This window comes from Anser anser (genome assembly GCF_964211835.1).
Source record: "Anser anser genome assembly, chromosome: 4".
NCBI lineage: Eukaryota > Metazoa > Chordata > Aves > Anseriformes > Anatidae > Anser > Anser anser.
In genome coordinates, this window is record NC_139724.1 from 32,759,951 (window position 1) to 32,774,950 (window position 15,000).

At 42.3% G+C, this 15,000-nt stretch overlaps 1 protein-coding gene and 1 long non-coding RNA gene across 10 annotated transcripts in view; one reads left to right on the forward strand and one right to left on the reverse strand.

The window, feature by feature from the left end:
* The window catches only part of LOC310899687, a 34,323-nt gene extending 19,469 nt beyond the window's left edge, over positions 1-14,854 (forward strand). For 4 of the 6 annotated variants that reach the window (XR_014584513.1, XR_014584516.1, XR_014584517.1 and 1 more), the window contains 2 exons: positions 377-665; positions 2,416-14,854. This is a non-coding gene — a long non-coding RNA (uncharacterized lncRNA). The remainder of the gene's footprint in view (positions 1-376; positions 666-2,415) is intronic. The other 2 variants (XR_014584514.1, XR_014584515.1) reach the window with 2 other exon arrangements.
* LOC310899686 (uncharacterized protein) overlaps positions 1-15,000 on the reverse strand; it is a 140,768-nt gene that overhangs the window by 31,711 nt on the left and 94,057 nt on the right. For 2 of the 4 annotated variants that reach the window (XR_014584486.1, XR_014584487.1), the window contains exons 5-6: positions 10,903-10,968; positions 10,002-10,140 (exon numbers count right to left, since the gene is read on the reverse strand). The exons of 1 other annotated variant lie outside the window; for it this stretch is intronic. The gene's annotated coding sequence lies outside the window, so the exon portion shown is untranslated. Of the gene's footprint in view, positions 1-10,001; positions 10,141-10,901; positions 10,969-15,000 lie in introns of those variants that run through there. One more of the 4 variants, XR_014584489.1, reaches the window with a different exon arrangement.

Genomic DNA, 15,000 nt, shown 5'->3' on the forward strand with positions numbered 1-15,000 from the left:
GGCTACAGACAAGTAATTTCTGTTCAGCCAGGCTCATATTGACATTTTAAGATAGCTTTCTTTAGATGCTTATTAGTTCTTGTAAGCCAGGCACTAAATCGTGCCTTACATATTACAGTTAGAATAAAATTCAGTCATATACAAGGCCTTCAAGCAATGTTATATAGCATGTTACTTGCAGGGAAATTAAGTGCAAATCACCCCTTCAAATTTGTATTTTATTTTAGCTTGTAGCATTTAGTTATTAGAAGTCAGTTATTTGTCTATACTTTCACTGCAATTCTTGAACAAATCGTGGATAAAAGCACTTTGTCTGTTATTACTGACTGACAGATGTGACTCATTCTTCTCTTCTTCTTGCTACTCCAAACACCAGCCTGCCTCTAGGCAGTCCGGGAGGTCTCCAGATCGGCCAGCAAAGAGGAAGCAACCCATGATTCCTCAGACTGGGACTTCCGTTGCTGTCTCAGGTCACAGTGATGGATGCCTCATGAGTGAAAGTGCAAGAAAACCTTTGTGGGGCCACCATCAGCACAGACAGATCCTGCATCTTCTCCAGCCGCAGCAGTTTGCAAGCAAGCCTCCACCTACAGCTCTGCTGCTGCACCCTCAATTTGTGTACCCTGTCCAGGTGTGAACCTCCTCCTCCCCACGTGGCAATGCAGGTAAAGGTGGGAGACTTTCACAAGCCTCCAACCCACACCAATCACTGTTGTCACCTATAGTCCCACTGCACAGAGAGAAGTGAGGTGTGCGATGGGATCCAAATAACATTCCCCGTGTGACTCGAAGCATTTCCACTAGCCTCAGGGTCTGTCCCTTCTCATGCTCAGAAATGAATGTCTCTGCGAGTGTTTATCTCCCATCCTCTCCAGCCTTCCAGGCCAAAATTCTGATTAGCCATGATTGCTAAGACAGAATTTTAGTCTTTTAGTGGCAAAATGTAATTATCTGTTGTTTCACACTTGTTTCTGAAATGTTGTGACCACAAGGGAAAAAAGAGGACAGCACATTTTAGAAATTAGTGACAGTCAGTGAATGTAAATATAATTTCCCAACATATCCCCAAGCACTGCATATCTGACTTCAGTGACTCTTGGACGAGTCCTTAACCTGAATGCATCTTTGTTGGGGTTTGTACGTTAACCGCACACTCTGTAGAGTTTTAATGTGCAAGAATAACATTTCCAGATGCATATTCCACTTTTTGGTATCATCCTGAAAATGGTTATGAAGTGACTTAAACATTCACTTAAAAGTCTTAGCTTTGTGATAAAGAGTTGCTTGTCAGAAAACGCTTATGATATGACTTAGTACAATTAACTGTCCATGGAAGAACTACCATTAAACCCCACAACAGCTGGCATTTCTCACTATCATTGCACCCACCACAGCTGAGACGTTAATGAGCGATGAACAACTTCTCTGCAACATCCCTTCTGTCACTTCTGAGTTATGCTTTTCTTGTGAGGGAGAGGCACACCAAAGTGCTTTTGAAATATAACTGCCACCTCACAGTAGGGGTGAAGAGCAGTCTCACTGCACTTCTCAGAATGGTAATGCCATTCAGAGGTGTCTGCCATAATCTGGAGTTAGGAGGCTGAGTCCCTGGGGGAGCAGTGGGGCTGGTGTCACAACCAGCACACTTTCGTACGCCAGAGATGCCTTGTGGAAAAAGAAAAAGAAAAAAAAGAAAAAAAAAGTCAGAGTCCAAATATTTTGTTTTGTTTGATGAAAGGATTGTGAAAGAGAAGCTCTCTTGAGCAGCAGATAATTTCACAAGAGTTTCTCATCATCCACAGTGGAAAATGATAACAGTGGAATGCTCAAAATAAGATCAATTTTGTTGACATCTCACACCAGGAAAATTCTTGCAGAATCCTCTAATTATTTCAACATCATGCTAGCACGTTAAACAAACCAAATCCTCATGGAGGTTCATAAACCACATTTCTCCACTGGAGTCCTTGAAGGTACCTCTCTCCTTTAAGGATGAGGCTGACTACAAGAGAACATCCTCCAGTGATGTCCACTTCATCTTCCCTCTCCCCCCTCTCTCCATGTCTGGAAGAGAGCCACAGGATGGGATAAAGACTGAAGTGCAAAGGTTTTATACACATTAATCCAAAATGGAGAACAAATTTAACGTGTGTCTTTGAAGTCATTTTATGTAATTTTATACTTGGATGCTTCATGAGTATATGTAACGCTTTACAGCTAAGCCCCCTAAGATTGCTTTGGCCTTGATGACCTAAGGATACAACTGAGACAAAATTTGCAAGGATGTATTTTTCTAAAATTTAGTTTTCTGTCTCCCCACAAACACTGCCACCTCTGTAGAAATTTTATTAGTCCCTGCTGAGCTCCATTGAGTGCTTCCTCAAGAGCTCTTCCCATCTGCTTTTTCTTACCTAGGCAGCAGACAAGATTCATTAAGCAAATGGGCCCAGCTTTAATGGATTTGATGAAGAGGAACCTTCTATTTTGGATATGGCAATAGCAGCACAAACTATACTGTGAGTACATCACCACTTTCCTTTGCTTAGGGAGCCGGATTCAGAATTTTCTTCCACTTATTTAATCAGGATTTGTCTTTTAAAATAGCATGTTTGTGTCACTAGTCTCTCTTATTTTTAATAGCCCATCTTAGAAGGAGTCTTTGTACACAGAAAAAAGGTCAAAAATATTTAACATGGATGGGGCTTGCAAACTACATGAACTTCAGATTCATTTTCAGATACCCACTGAAAAAAAGGCTTTTATTATACCCCTTGCACAGTTCCATACAAATATTTATACATGGCCCATATTTTAAAAAGCCTTATGCTTGTGCTGAAGAACCTTTCAAAACTAACTGAAGTCGATGCCTCTGGAGAGGTGGCCTGTGTCAGCAGATGCTGCTGTATCCCTGCTCAAGCACTTAGGGCACAAGGGAGCTTTGTAGGCTTGTCCCCAGGAGGAGCAGCCCTGCCCCAGAGAGACTGTCTGCTACAAAGCGTCCCAGATTTCTCCATCCAGTGCAGCAGAATAATTGCAACTGGACCATTTTCTGTGCAAGCCGCTTATTTTCCCTCTGAGGCTCCTTTGGCATGTACGTGGTGAGCTTGTGGAGCCAGTGCTTGGCCGCACCAGTGTTTCCCCTGTTTTGGGGCTTGTAGGTGGTTGGAAGGAAATTTCTGAATTTCAGCCCATCAGTGGGCTGCAGAAAAGGAGGAGCAAGCCCATGGGCTGCTTCTAGAACAGCAACACTTAATGCGGGTCAATGACAATTTATGGTCTTTGCTTGCCTTTTATTTTTTTATTTTTTTTTATCAACACTTTGAAAAGGCAGCTGTGGTGTTATTGTCCCATAGAACGTTATTAAAGCCTAGTGGAAGTATTCATTTAGTACTGGCAAGCTGAATATTTCACATAACTGTTACTTTCTCATCATGTAGCATGTTATTAAATGTGTTTTAAAAACCAACTGTGGATCCCATTTTACCAGTGGTATAACACAGATCCTTGCCTGTCCAAGCAAAGCAGCCCACTGCACCAGTCTACTGAGGAGCCATTTATGTGCACAGGGTTCCTGTTGGGCTAACGCTGGCATTTAGACATCAGTGTCCCCCAAGTCCAGGGAATTTCTCAGTTGCCCTTTTTAGAGACTTTTTTTACAGCCTTTTGTGCTAGCAGAGAAGCATTATAGCGCAGCTCAGTGCCAAGGGAAGAGAAGAGCAGAAGGATGGAAGTGACCGCTTCCAGCTCTCCATGCCTCCTCCTAGGGGATTTGGAGGAACCAGCTGCACCACTTCAACCACGCATCTCCAACCCCACATCTCCACATTTTAGGGGTAGATGCTCTGGATTCATTTTCAGCTCAAGCACTGTCAGGTAAAATATTGAGCTTTATCTATTTGAATTGTAGACTCACAGAATAATTTAAGTTGGAAAAGACCCTTAATATTAGCCCAACCTTCAACCTAGCACTACCAAGTCCACCTCTACACCATGTCCCTAAGTGCCACATCGACACATCTCTTAAATAACAGCAGGGATGGTGACTCCACCACGTCCCTGGGCAGTCCATTCCAATGCCTAACCACCCTTTCTGTTCAGAAAGGAAGATCTTCTGCATGAGGAAGATCTCCTGTCCCAGGGGCTTGTTCCAATGCCTGGCTCACGTGGAGTCAGCAGACACACTCTCACCGCACTCACTGCAGGGGATGCCAATGATAGCATTGTTCTCTCTCTACCACAGCCCATTAGGTCATTGGGACTGCAATTCCCAAAACTCCTCACATCAGCAAGAACAAGAGTGTATTTTATTGCCTTGATGAGCAAAGGCGGCCCTTTGGGTTGGGAAATTTGCAGGTGGCTCCACAAAAACAAGACCTTGCGTCTTCACATCAAGCCCTGTACAGCTGGGACCCCATAAACTCCTTCCCCTGAGCAAGTATTAGTGGTGATTCATGCCTGTGGGTATACTGGTAATGTACGTACGGAGGTTTTGCTGAAACTTAAAGGAAGTATGTGCCAAAGAACAAACAACGTATGAGTTGCAATTCACTGGCGGTCATTTTGTGAAAGTTTATAATGAGATAAATGAGGAAAAAAAAGTGTTTCGTTTAATTAATATGGTATAGAGCAGAAAACGTTTTAGGCTGAAAAATGATTGGGTAAGTTGGATGTGTGAAAATGCATGCAGATAAAGGAAAGGTTCGTCTCAGTGCCCTGAACCCCAGCCTGAGGCCCTATTTCTAGGCAGAATCATTTTTCCAAGGCAGAGCAGGCACTGGGATATGTTTCTGCACTGCATTCCGCTAAACAGTCTGTTAACCATCCTGCTAGAAAGGTTGTGCTGTGTGCTGCGCAGAAGAGCACCTGAAACATCTGAATTGGTCTCCCCACCTATTAAATACAAAACTAATCTCAGTAAATCACTACAGAGTCCCCATCCTTCTCCAGGAAATCTGTGGGTGGGGTGGGGGAAATATTCCAGTTTACTCTGTTTTTGCAAACCGGCATCGTAATGATGAGCTACCATCTGCCAGGGCCCCATAGTCCAGCTACCATACCCTGGAAAAGAGTTCCTGAGGAAACATGCCTGTTCCCCTTTAAGTACCATGTAGTGTTGCATACTGCCTGGAGCCTCTTGAAAACTGGACTTTGTGTCCTGCAGGAAATTCCAGTGCAACATTTGGTTTCATCTGCAATTGCAATAAGTTCTCTAAATGTCCATTTCCCACAGAGTGGGGAAATTTCAAGAAAAACATGATAAAAAATGGTCAGAGTGACCGATGACACTGTTACAGTCTGGTCCACAACAGAAGATGGCCCTGATATGGCTTTGCGTGTATCTTCAGATGTATGTGCGGCCGCTGCCTCCGTTGCAGGATCCACAGTGAGCGGGTAGATGTGGCAGCTGACCGCATTTACAACAAAGCTGCATTTCGGGGCAAGTGCTGGAGGGCACAACGTCTGAGGTTCATCTGGTATGCTCCTGCATTTTTCCCATTTTTGCCACAAAGTGAGTGATGACTTTAATGTTTGTCTTTATAAAGTGAGTAGGAGTTATATTGGCTATACTGTTACTTGGCAGTCTTAATGGCACCACGCTTACAATTAATAAGCAATAACTATCTTGCAGTTCAGCCATAGAATGAAACGGGGAATTTCGGTAGCAGTTACCAAAGAAAACGTTGGCAGTGGGTGCTGTCTTTGGGCTATTTTTGCCTAACCAGACTACTGCGAATAGATTTTTTAAACGGCTCGAGCATATAAGTATTCAAAGCAATGGCAATATATTTTATTAAAAACAGTGCGTTGCTTGGTAGGGCAGAAGGAAATAATGGCTCAAGGGTCTGGGAATGGGAGATGGAACCGTTTACGTCTAAGTCACTCCTTCACATCCAGCCAAGGTCAGCAGTAAACAAGAATCCTATCGTTACCAGCTGGTGGCCCACAGAACGAGAAATAAATTGATAGCCGGTTTCCATTAACGGAGGCAAATATAACAGAAAGAGAACCAGAAGTGGAACTAATTGACACCACTGTTGGCTGTACCTGGGAAGCTGAGGACAGAGCCGTGGTAGAAACCGGACCTCCAGCTCTCGGCACGGCGGGTGGTCCTGGCGGAGCTCAGGTGGCAAAACGTGAGCCACTCTTCATGCTGCCACGGTGCCAAGGCGTCCCACGTCCTGCATGAGCCCAGCAGAGGTGCTGAAACTAGGCACTTCCCCCTGGCAGGGCAAGATCTCCCCTGCCCTGGCCTTCCCAAGGAATTGCACGTGTCCCAACAACACCCGTGCCTGACTGACCTTCAAGGGTATTTCCATAAGCAGCGTCCTCTTCGCCCACCTCCCTTTAATTACACATCCACTTGAAGTAATAAAATTGTAAAGTGTAATGCGTGAGCCTGGACTGAGCTGGCAGCTTTTGTTTATTATTATTTTAATTGTTTGCTTCTTCTGGATTTTCTGGTATAATTAATTTATCTAGCCATAATATTTTAGAAACACAATCAAAAGTCATTTTAATTTGAAGCCAAAAAATACAGACTCATACTATATGAAAGCACAAAAAATGATGACTCTTTTTTTAAACACCACAAGGAGAACGTCAATTTAGCATAATTGCATTAAAGAACAGTCCCCTGAGAGAGAAAAAAAAAAAAAGAGTGAGAAAGGATTTGCCAAAAATAAAAAGACTGCATGGGTCAGTGGTCTCTTGATTACAATGTACACATTACAATATGCATGTGTATATATAAGAACATACATGCTTGTGCATAATCGTATATAAACCAGCATGCTTTAACACTTAGCTCCAAATTTATACTTTACAAAATGATCCTTTCATAGGTATTAAGAGAGCATGAGGTCCAGAACTACAAAAGGAAGTGTGCTGGTTTGTTTTTACTTTTCTCATATGACAGGCCAAATATTGCCTTTCTTGACATTAATATCTGGAAATTTGTTACACAAGTAAGGTAGGGGGAAAAAATTAATAAATGGGACTCATTAAAGGTATTGCCAGAAAAAACTTACTAGATTTGGCCAGGACATTGATTTAATCAACATTTTTTCTTATTGAAAGCAAATGTTCAAGTGCAGTGAATTTGAACTGGCTAACCGGGGAGTTTCAAAAAGCAGAAAATAAATCCGTATAAATCTGCATATATATACCAAATCTTAAATGGAAGCTAGCTCTGTCTGCATATCCTGGAGAAGATCCTGGGGAAAGTAGAAATGAGTAAAATAAGGCAGAATTAAACTTTGATGTCTGCAAAAAGATGCTCTCTGAAGAATGAAATAGCAACTCCCCACTTCTGTTTTTTTGGGCTGTTTTATGGAAGTCTGGCTATGCTGCGTGGATAAAGCTCTTGTGAAATGCTTTTCGCTCTGCTCAACAGGCTTCCCTTCAACAGCTAGAGATGTGTGCTGAGCATCAGTCTATATGGGAACTCAAAAAGCTGCTGAAAGATGTTTTGCTGAGAGGGGACCGCTGTGCCTGCCCTTTCTCCTCGGAGAGCTGTGTGTGGAGCTCTTGGTGGCTCCAGCTCCCTCAGATGCCACCTGGAGCATGCAAGTACCTTTGTGCACCTAAATCAGGCCTCATAGGTCTGGGGAGATCTAGCATGCAGTCATCAGCTGGGTGCAGATGCCACCCCTGTCTGTGCCTGCAGGAGGAACCTTCTCCTGGCTTTCTCCACGAGTGTTGGGAGACAGGACCAGTTGACACCATCTTTCATTTGCACACCAGTGCAGGAACGAATAGCAGCATGTAAGATAAGGCAAGCATTCTTGCTCCAGTTCATCTCCTTGCCCTTATATATTCAGCAGCATTTACTCTTCATGCCACATGATGAGTGGCACAACCATGGGTTGAAGCAGATGAAAACACTAAGCAGAAGCTCTGGGAAATGCCACATCTACAAGTAACCCACCGCAAGGCAGCTGTGCAAAGCTAAATGTTTTCCTTACCTCTCTGTGAGTGCAATCTGCACCTTGAGTCAGCTATGCCACAGACAAAGATTTTGTTTTAAGTACAGGAGTCTTAAAAATAGCCTTCACCTCCTGAACCTTTTTCTACAAATGTTCCTCCACTTAGCCACAAGCTGAAGCTAATTTTCACACAACATCTGCTGTAATCAAAACCATCTGTGTGGCTACACATTAAGGACAGAGAATTTATGGCCCACGTTCTTCCCATCCGACACCGGGAAGCTTTTGTGTGCATTGTCTATACATCTGCATTAGCTATATGGCTTTGGGTCCAGACACCCACCCTGTTTCTTTTTCAAAAACACTTTTCTTTTTCTTTTTTTTTTTTTTAAATCAGCAAGGCACACTCATTACCGAGATGCTAAGGAAGGAGCAAGTGATGCCAAGCCAGCTCTAGCAGAGATGCAGACTACTGTGCACAATTAGTTGTTAGGCACTGAAGAGGCCCTTTGCAGCTTTTTGATCATCTGATGTGCTTTAAAAAGGTTCCTCAGCTTGGACCAGATTTCCCTCACTATAGGTAATTAGGAAAGAAAAATAAACGAACGCAGGGCTCCTCTGGCTGCAGAGGAGTACTGTGCTCAACATAACCCCCTCGGCTGTACAAAGCCGGAGGGAGTTGCTAACAGCGCTGACAGTTCAGGGAAGTGATTTATGAAGCTTTTCTTTTGTGAAAAGTTGGCATCTAGACAAACTATACCCCTGCTGCTGCCTGTGTACACCTCTGGCAAGTATAAAATATGAAAGTATTCTATAAACAGACCATTATGCCCAGCAACTTCTCTTAAAAAACATGATTAGAAACCAAAACAGCTTGATCTGCATTCATTTGATATTTGTATAGGGGATTATGATACGGCAGCAGAAGAGCAAGAGACATCTTACCACCTGGTACCACGGAAGATAAGTAAACATTTGTTTACTTAGATAAAAATCTGAAATTCTCCACTGCTGAACATGTATTGCCAAGCTAATCCACTCCATTATACACATTTTTCTTACAGTGTGTTACTTATGTGCAGTTTCTTTGCTGGTCTGCATGCAGCAGTGACCAACCTCAGTCCATGGAGCCCATGCCCTCAGGAGGATCACCCTCACTCCAGGGTGATCTCTGGCTCCAAAACCAGTCTGCAGAGGCTGCTTGTCCAGACATCACCCAGCTGCCTCCTCTGAAAGGCAATGTGGCTCTCTTTTCCCCTATCCATCTCTCTATTGACCACAGAGAGAGCCTGGAGAGAGTTGGCTGTTGGAAATACTCCCTTCCATTTTAGTGTACTCTGCTGCTGCTACAGCTGTTCTTGAGTTTAACTCCAGTTAACTCGAGGGAGCAGCAGCTGTTGGTTTTCATGTGCATTTGTGGGCACCGACCAAGTGCCCAGATGATTTTGGGTATGTGGGGGGGAGAAAGTCCTAGCACATATAGCCACACCAAGCAGTGCCTCACAGGACCAAGCACAGACAAAGGACACCATGCTGTCATCACGGGAACATCACATCAGGTCACAGAAAAATTGTCTTAAGCTTATGTGGTAACTTTCAATCACCATTTTTATTCAGCACCACAGAACAACGCAAAAGTTCCTGCAGTGTTTGTGATCTGATATTACACTGTATTTGTGACACTTTAAAAAGACGGTAATCTATTTTTAAGTAAGAAATTGCTGGGAAGTTTAGTTTAAAACAAAACAAAATGTAAAGAAAAAAACCACAACACCAATACTATATATCTGTATTTAATAGAAGGGATGCAGTTTTCCTTCATAGTCAAAAATAACGTAGTAATAAAGAGTTCTGCATTATCTGAAACCCATTTTCATGTGAGAACAACTGCAGAGGCAGATGAGAAGGAGGAGTGCCATGTTCACCACTAAGCTGTGTCAAGGCTGCTCGTAATTTGGATGAAAAGCAGTAACGAGAGTTTAAGGCAGCTTAAGAATAGGCTAATGTGTTTAACCTACAGATAACTCAATGAAAGCTTTCCAGATCCTGCTGTAATTGTACAATGTGGTTAATCCAGTGCAAGAGACGTCATCTCTGCAGCCTCCTCAGAGGTGTTCCTCTAATCAGTTGAGCTGTTTTCATTAGGGTAAATGGATTGCACCATTACGATCAGGAATGAATCTACAAATGTTTCTGGTCACGTGAGTTGAATTCCCTGTGGTAAAAGTAATTAAAAAAAAAAAAAAAAAAAGATAACAATGATCTTGAAGATTCATTAGCATCAAATCCCTCCAACCCTTAAAGAACATGATGTAATATAGCCTTTAAAATATGAGGGGAAAAATTTTCCTCAGCACAAAGGGGGACCGTAAAGAAATACTCTAAAGAAATCTTTGGAGATTTATCTGCGGAGGGCATTGAGAATTTTTTCTTCTTCCATCGCAACGTTTTACTTTCACCAAAATCAGATATGGAGATATGGAGACATGCTCAGCTGGAGAGCTGCAGGAAAAGAAAAATGAGGAATCGAGGTGTGTGTTTTGGATGACATCCACAGTGAGGTACTGTAGTTTCAGTGTGCTGGTTTTGTCAGCTTTGCACCTGTCCTACCTGGGAGGCGGTGCAGACCTGCCCGATCCACACAGGCAAGTTTATTCAAGGCTTAGGAGGTCGCCTCCCTGCCAAAAATCTGGAAAGTTTTTATAATCTACCTATGCCATCACATCAGCTAAATAAACTCTCCTTGCTCTTTCTGGAGTGGTGACTGAATTTATTTGATCTGTTTGGCACCACAGATTAAATACAAAAGTGTGCATTAAAGGAGAAAAATTTTGTTCGGCTATATTTTAGGTGAGATGGTGCAGGGTGAGAGAGAGAGAAAGTCAAATAATCAAGGTGTTACATTAGAAAAAGTAGCCTTTTCCTTGGCACAAAGTAATTGGAAGTAGAGCCAGGAAATTATGATTCTAATACGTACTCTGTCATCTGATTCCCTGTGTGGTCTTGGGCAAGTCCTTTAACCTGCTTGTCTAATTTCTTCAACCTGTAAAATGGGGACAACCAACCACAAAGGAGTTTGATGAGTACTAGCAGATGTTTTCACAGCACATTGAAACACACGTGAGAATCCATGGATGTGCTATTATTACTATTGCACATATATGTGTGTGTGCTATTATCGTTATTACACTTCCCAGGAGTACACCTGATTGAAATGAATTTGAAATTAAGTTTTCATATATAAAATACAAACAACAATCCTCTTTCCACAGTCTACAGTTTTCTTTTATTTATTTTTAATTGAGTTACAAAAATATCCTTACAAAGAATTCTTGCTCTGAAGCTCTCATAGAAATAGCTTGCTGAAATATTTTATCATTAGAAATCTGCTATTTTGACTGGTCCCCCAGGATATGTGGTATGTTTCTGTCTCTCAACTACCTGAGTATGACTTTAAGGATTAAGTTGCTGGAGAAAACTACCAGAAAATTTGAAAATTGTTTAAAATTTGCTCATTCAGGATGAAATTGAGTTTATCCTCCTCAAGGTAGACACTACAGGAAGCTGTGTTATGTCTTTTGGCATTTCTCTCTTCCTTCTGCCAGGTTTGATAAGAAAAGCCACTCCCCAAACGCCTCACAGAAAAGAAGCATGTGAAGACTGTGCACATGGACAGCTAGTATATGAAAAATTCAAACAGGGAGTCAGCAGGAAGATGTGGTAAGAACCTCCTAGCTTTGCTACTTGAATGTTCAGTAGCTTTTACTCCACTGAGATGACACAGAGCAGAAAGCATAAATAAAGCAGTTTGGTAACTTGATGTCTATCAAGTATCGTCCTCTGCTCGGTACTTTACTGCTGGTCTGATTTGCAAAGATGCTGACAGTTTCCCAGTCTTCACAGAAATCCACAGGAGCTGAGAAACACTGAGCAGGGATAAAAAGCACCCTTGCCTACGTACCTCCATCTAATAGGGAAACCTAACTCGTGATGCCTCTGTTTGAAATTTCTGCTTTAAATTTGCTTTCAAACATCTGCTATGCTAATTCTAGCGTTAGTACAAATGAACAGACTCAGGGCTTTCTTACTGGCTTGAGACACACTGAAAAGCTCATTTCCAGCAGCCGAGGAAGGGGTTAGGGCTCCTTGCAGTGTGGATGTCAGGGTGTGGCAGTACAAACTCAGGCTAACGGAGCCGATCCCATTCAAACTTCGAGTATTTGCCATCCCCTGGAACAAGTGTTGCATTGGACGTGTTGCACAAGATGCTAGAAGAAAACTGGGACTTCACTGCCACTCTCAAACAAAGAACATATTCATTAGGAAAACCATCTCCTCCGAAGCACTAACCCTGGGTTATGTTTCCTACAGACAGCAAGGGTTTCAAATCGTATCATGTGTTACTCATTTACGTATCACGTTAAGTAGTGAAGACAGCAGAAGGCTAATATTACTTCCTACCAGCTCGGGATCTCTCTGCAGCGTATTAGTCACTTCGCTCGGAGGACTTGTGCTGTGCTGTATGGTTGTAGTTAAGGAGCCACCAGACGGTAAAGAGTCAGCACTCTACCTTTTTACACCCAAAGCCCACTCGTTTTTTAAGTAATTGTGTATTTGTGAAAACCTAGCTAAACGAGCAAGAAAGAAGGCTTAATTGAGGAGAGGTACTTGCATGGTACTTGCATGCATCAGTCAAGATGTTCCTGCTGTGGCCCTGTTACAGTGCTGCTTGGCGTGCACAGGGATGGGCCAGAGGTGGACAGAGCTCACAGTGAGATACCCCCAGGGCACAGAACTGTGCACAACCCGTAGGTAAATGCATTTCTCCACTGACCTTGCTAATGCTGCCATGCCTGTACACCTCAGCCTTATACCCACAGGTTGCTTGCTGCAGCTCGATGATCCCTCCTGAGCAAGAAAGAGCCTAACTTTGACTGACTGCTTAACCCCATGACCACTAAAGGAATTTCACTGCCATTTAATAACAGTGGAGCTGCTCAAAGGTCCCTCTGCCCTGTCCTGTGTCAGTGCAACTTAGCATGTGGGAAACAAAGCACTGCTCCAGAGAGCTAGGCCCAGCCACCGCAGAAACCAGTAACAAAATTAAGGAAGGAGGCCTTACAAGGGGACCCACTGATTTCTTTTCCTTCGAGGTCTCTGGAAAGAATTTCACTTATTTCCCTGATGGAAGAGAATTGTCACAAGTAATGGTTTGATCTCTCATGTGGCACAATGTTGGTTTCATTTAAACCACTTAGCAGCCCTGCTTAGGACATCTGTGTAACCATCGCTCCACTGGTGCTCCCAGATCTCCACAGTTCCCATCCTGTTGTGCCAACAAACTGAATGGCCTCTCAGATCCAGAAACAGTGTATTCACAGTGCCTGAAAAACAAGTAATTTCTGTAGCTTGCCAAGTAAACTAGGTTCAAGACCATTGTATTCTAGCAGTGGTTGTAGGGTATACGTCAATGGCTTTTGTTTAACGCAGCTTACTTGGACCATCATGTGGGTGATTGATGCATCAGGAAGTAAGTTTGAGACAGCTGAAGCAGATCCCTGTCTTGGAACCATTCAGATACATGATTAGTCCTGTTTGTTAGAATTTGTGCGTTTCCTTAGGCAGGTAATTTTTTTCAGGATCTTAAGCTAAACCACTACAGAGGGTGAGTTGGTGACTTCACCTGGAGCTCCACGTCACAAGCCATGTGGTGTAGCCACCTGAATTAGCAAGGAGTGACACAGGTGGACACCCTGGCAAAGTTCTTCAGGGAAGTTTACACAAGCTGTGCCTAAATTACACCTGAGTTAAGACCACTGTTATTAGCCTCTTGTTTTGTCAAGCAAATTATTTCTTTAAAAAATGCTTTTTCTTATAATAATTGGATATCACAATTTTTTGATCATGTCTTTTTTTGATCATGTGTTTGTTTTGTTTTGTTTTGTGTTTTTTTTTTTTCCAACAATAATCTCTTTTCTGTGTTGGGATTTTAAATTAAAACCTTTCGTCTTGTAGTTTTTCCACTTAGCAAGTGGATTATTGCCACTTAAAACAATGAGAAGCAAGCATTATCCCTTGTGTTACAGATTGATTAGAAAAAAAAAAAAAAAACACCACAAAAGCAATAGAAGTATGCCATCTTTTGTTTACACATGTGTGCACATCAATGGTTTTCTGGTGTAGGCACATGAGAGGCAGAGCGCTTGGAAGAAATCACCAGCATGATTGATTGCGTTTTCCTGTTCATGGTCATCTGTCTGTGTGACATACACACAGCAGTACATATGGTTATCATAGCACTCCTGACTCTGTGTATTTCACACATATCCATACTAAAATCAAAGCTATAGTTCCTTGTACTTGTTTATTTTGCTGGCATAATATATAGGGAAAGGTGACCCAAAGAAAACATAATGAATAATTCAAGAGAATTCCATTTTCCCTCAAAACTCTGCGAAAACCAGACAAAGTTTTCTGAAGCACAGAAGAGACGGGAGAGCACTGTGGCCACCTGACCTTTTTCCCATGGATGCTGTCTTCTCCATCATCAATCCTTTAACTTCATACCTATTTTTGGAAACCGTTCTCACACTAAATTTCCAAAAGTTGTTTCAACTGGGATAGAATGAATGAAAACTGAATTAGATCCAACATCTTGACTTTTATACTGGTGATATATTTTGAGAAAGGACTATTTAAACCTTTTGTCTTGCAGAGAATGAAGCGCATTGCCGCTGCTACACAACCTGCCCATGAATAACAACTGTCTTCCAAAGCTGCTTTGTTTCTTGCCTCCAGCATTTTTTTTCAGGTTTATATATCTTTTCCCAGTACTGCATAAAGTATTGAAATCACTGTGAGGGATGGTTTTTTGATAATATTTCTGTTCCTATACCGGGAGGAAAAAAAAAAAAAAAAAAAAAAGAAAAGGGGTGGGAAAGAAAATGAGTAAGATTAATCTGGGAATTTTACTGCTTAGTTTTCGGCTTTACACATGGAGTTCTTGTAATTTCCTGAAGTACAACCAAACAAGATTTCTCTTCTATCAGGGCTTTTAGATTTCTTGAAACAGTGG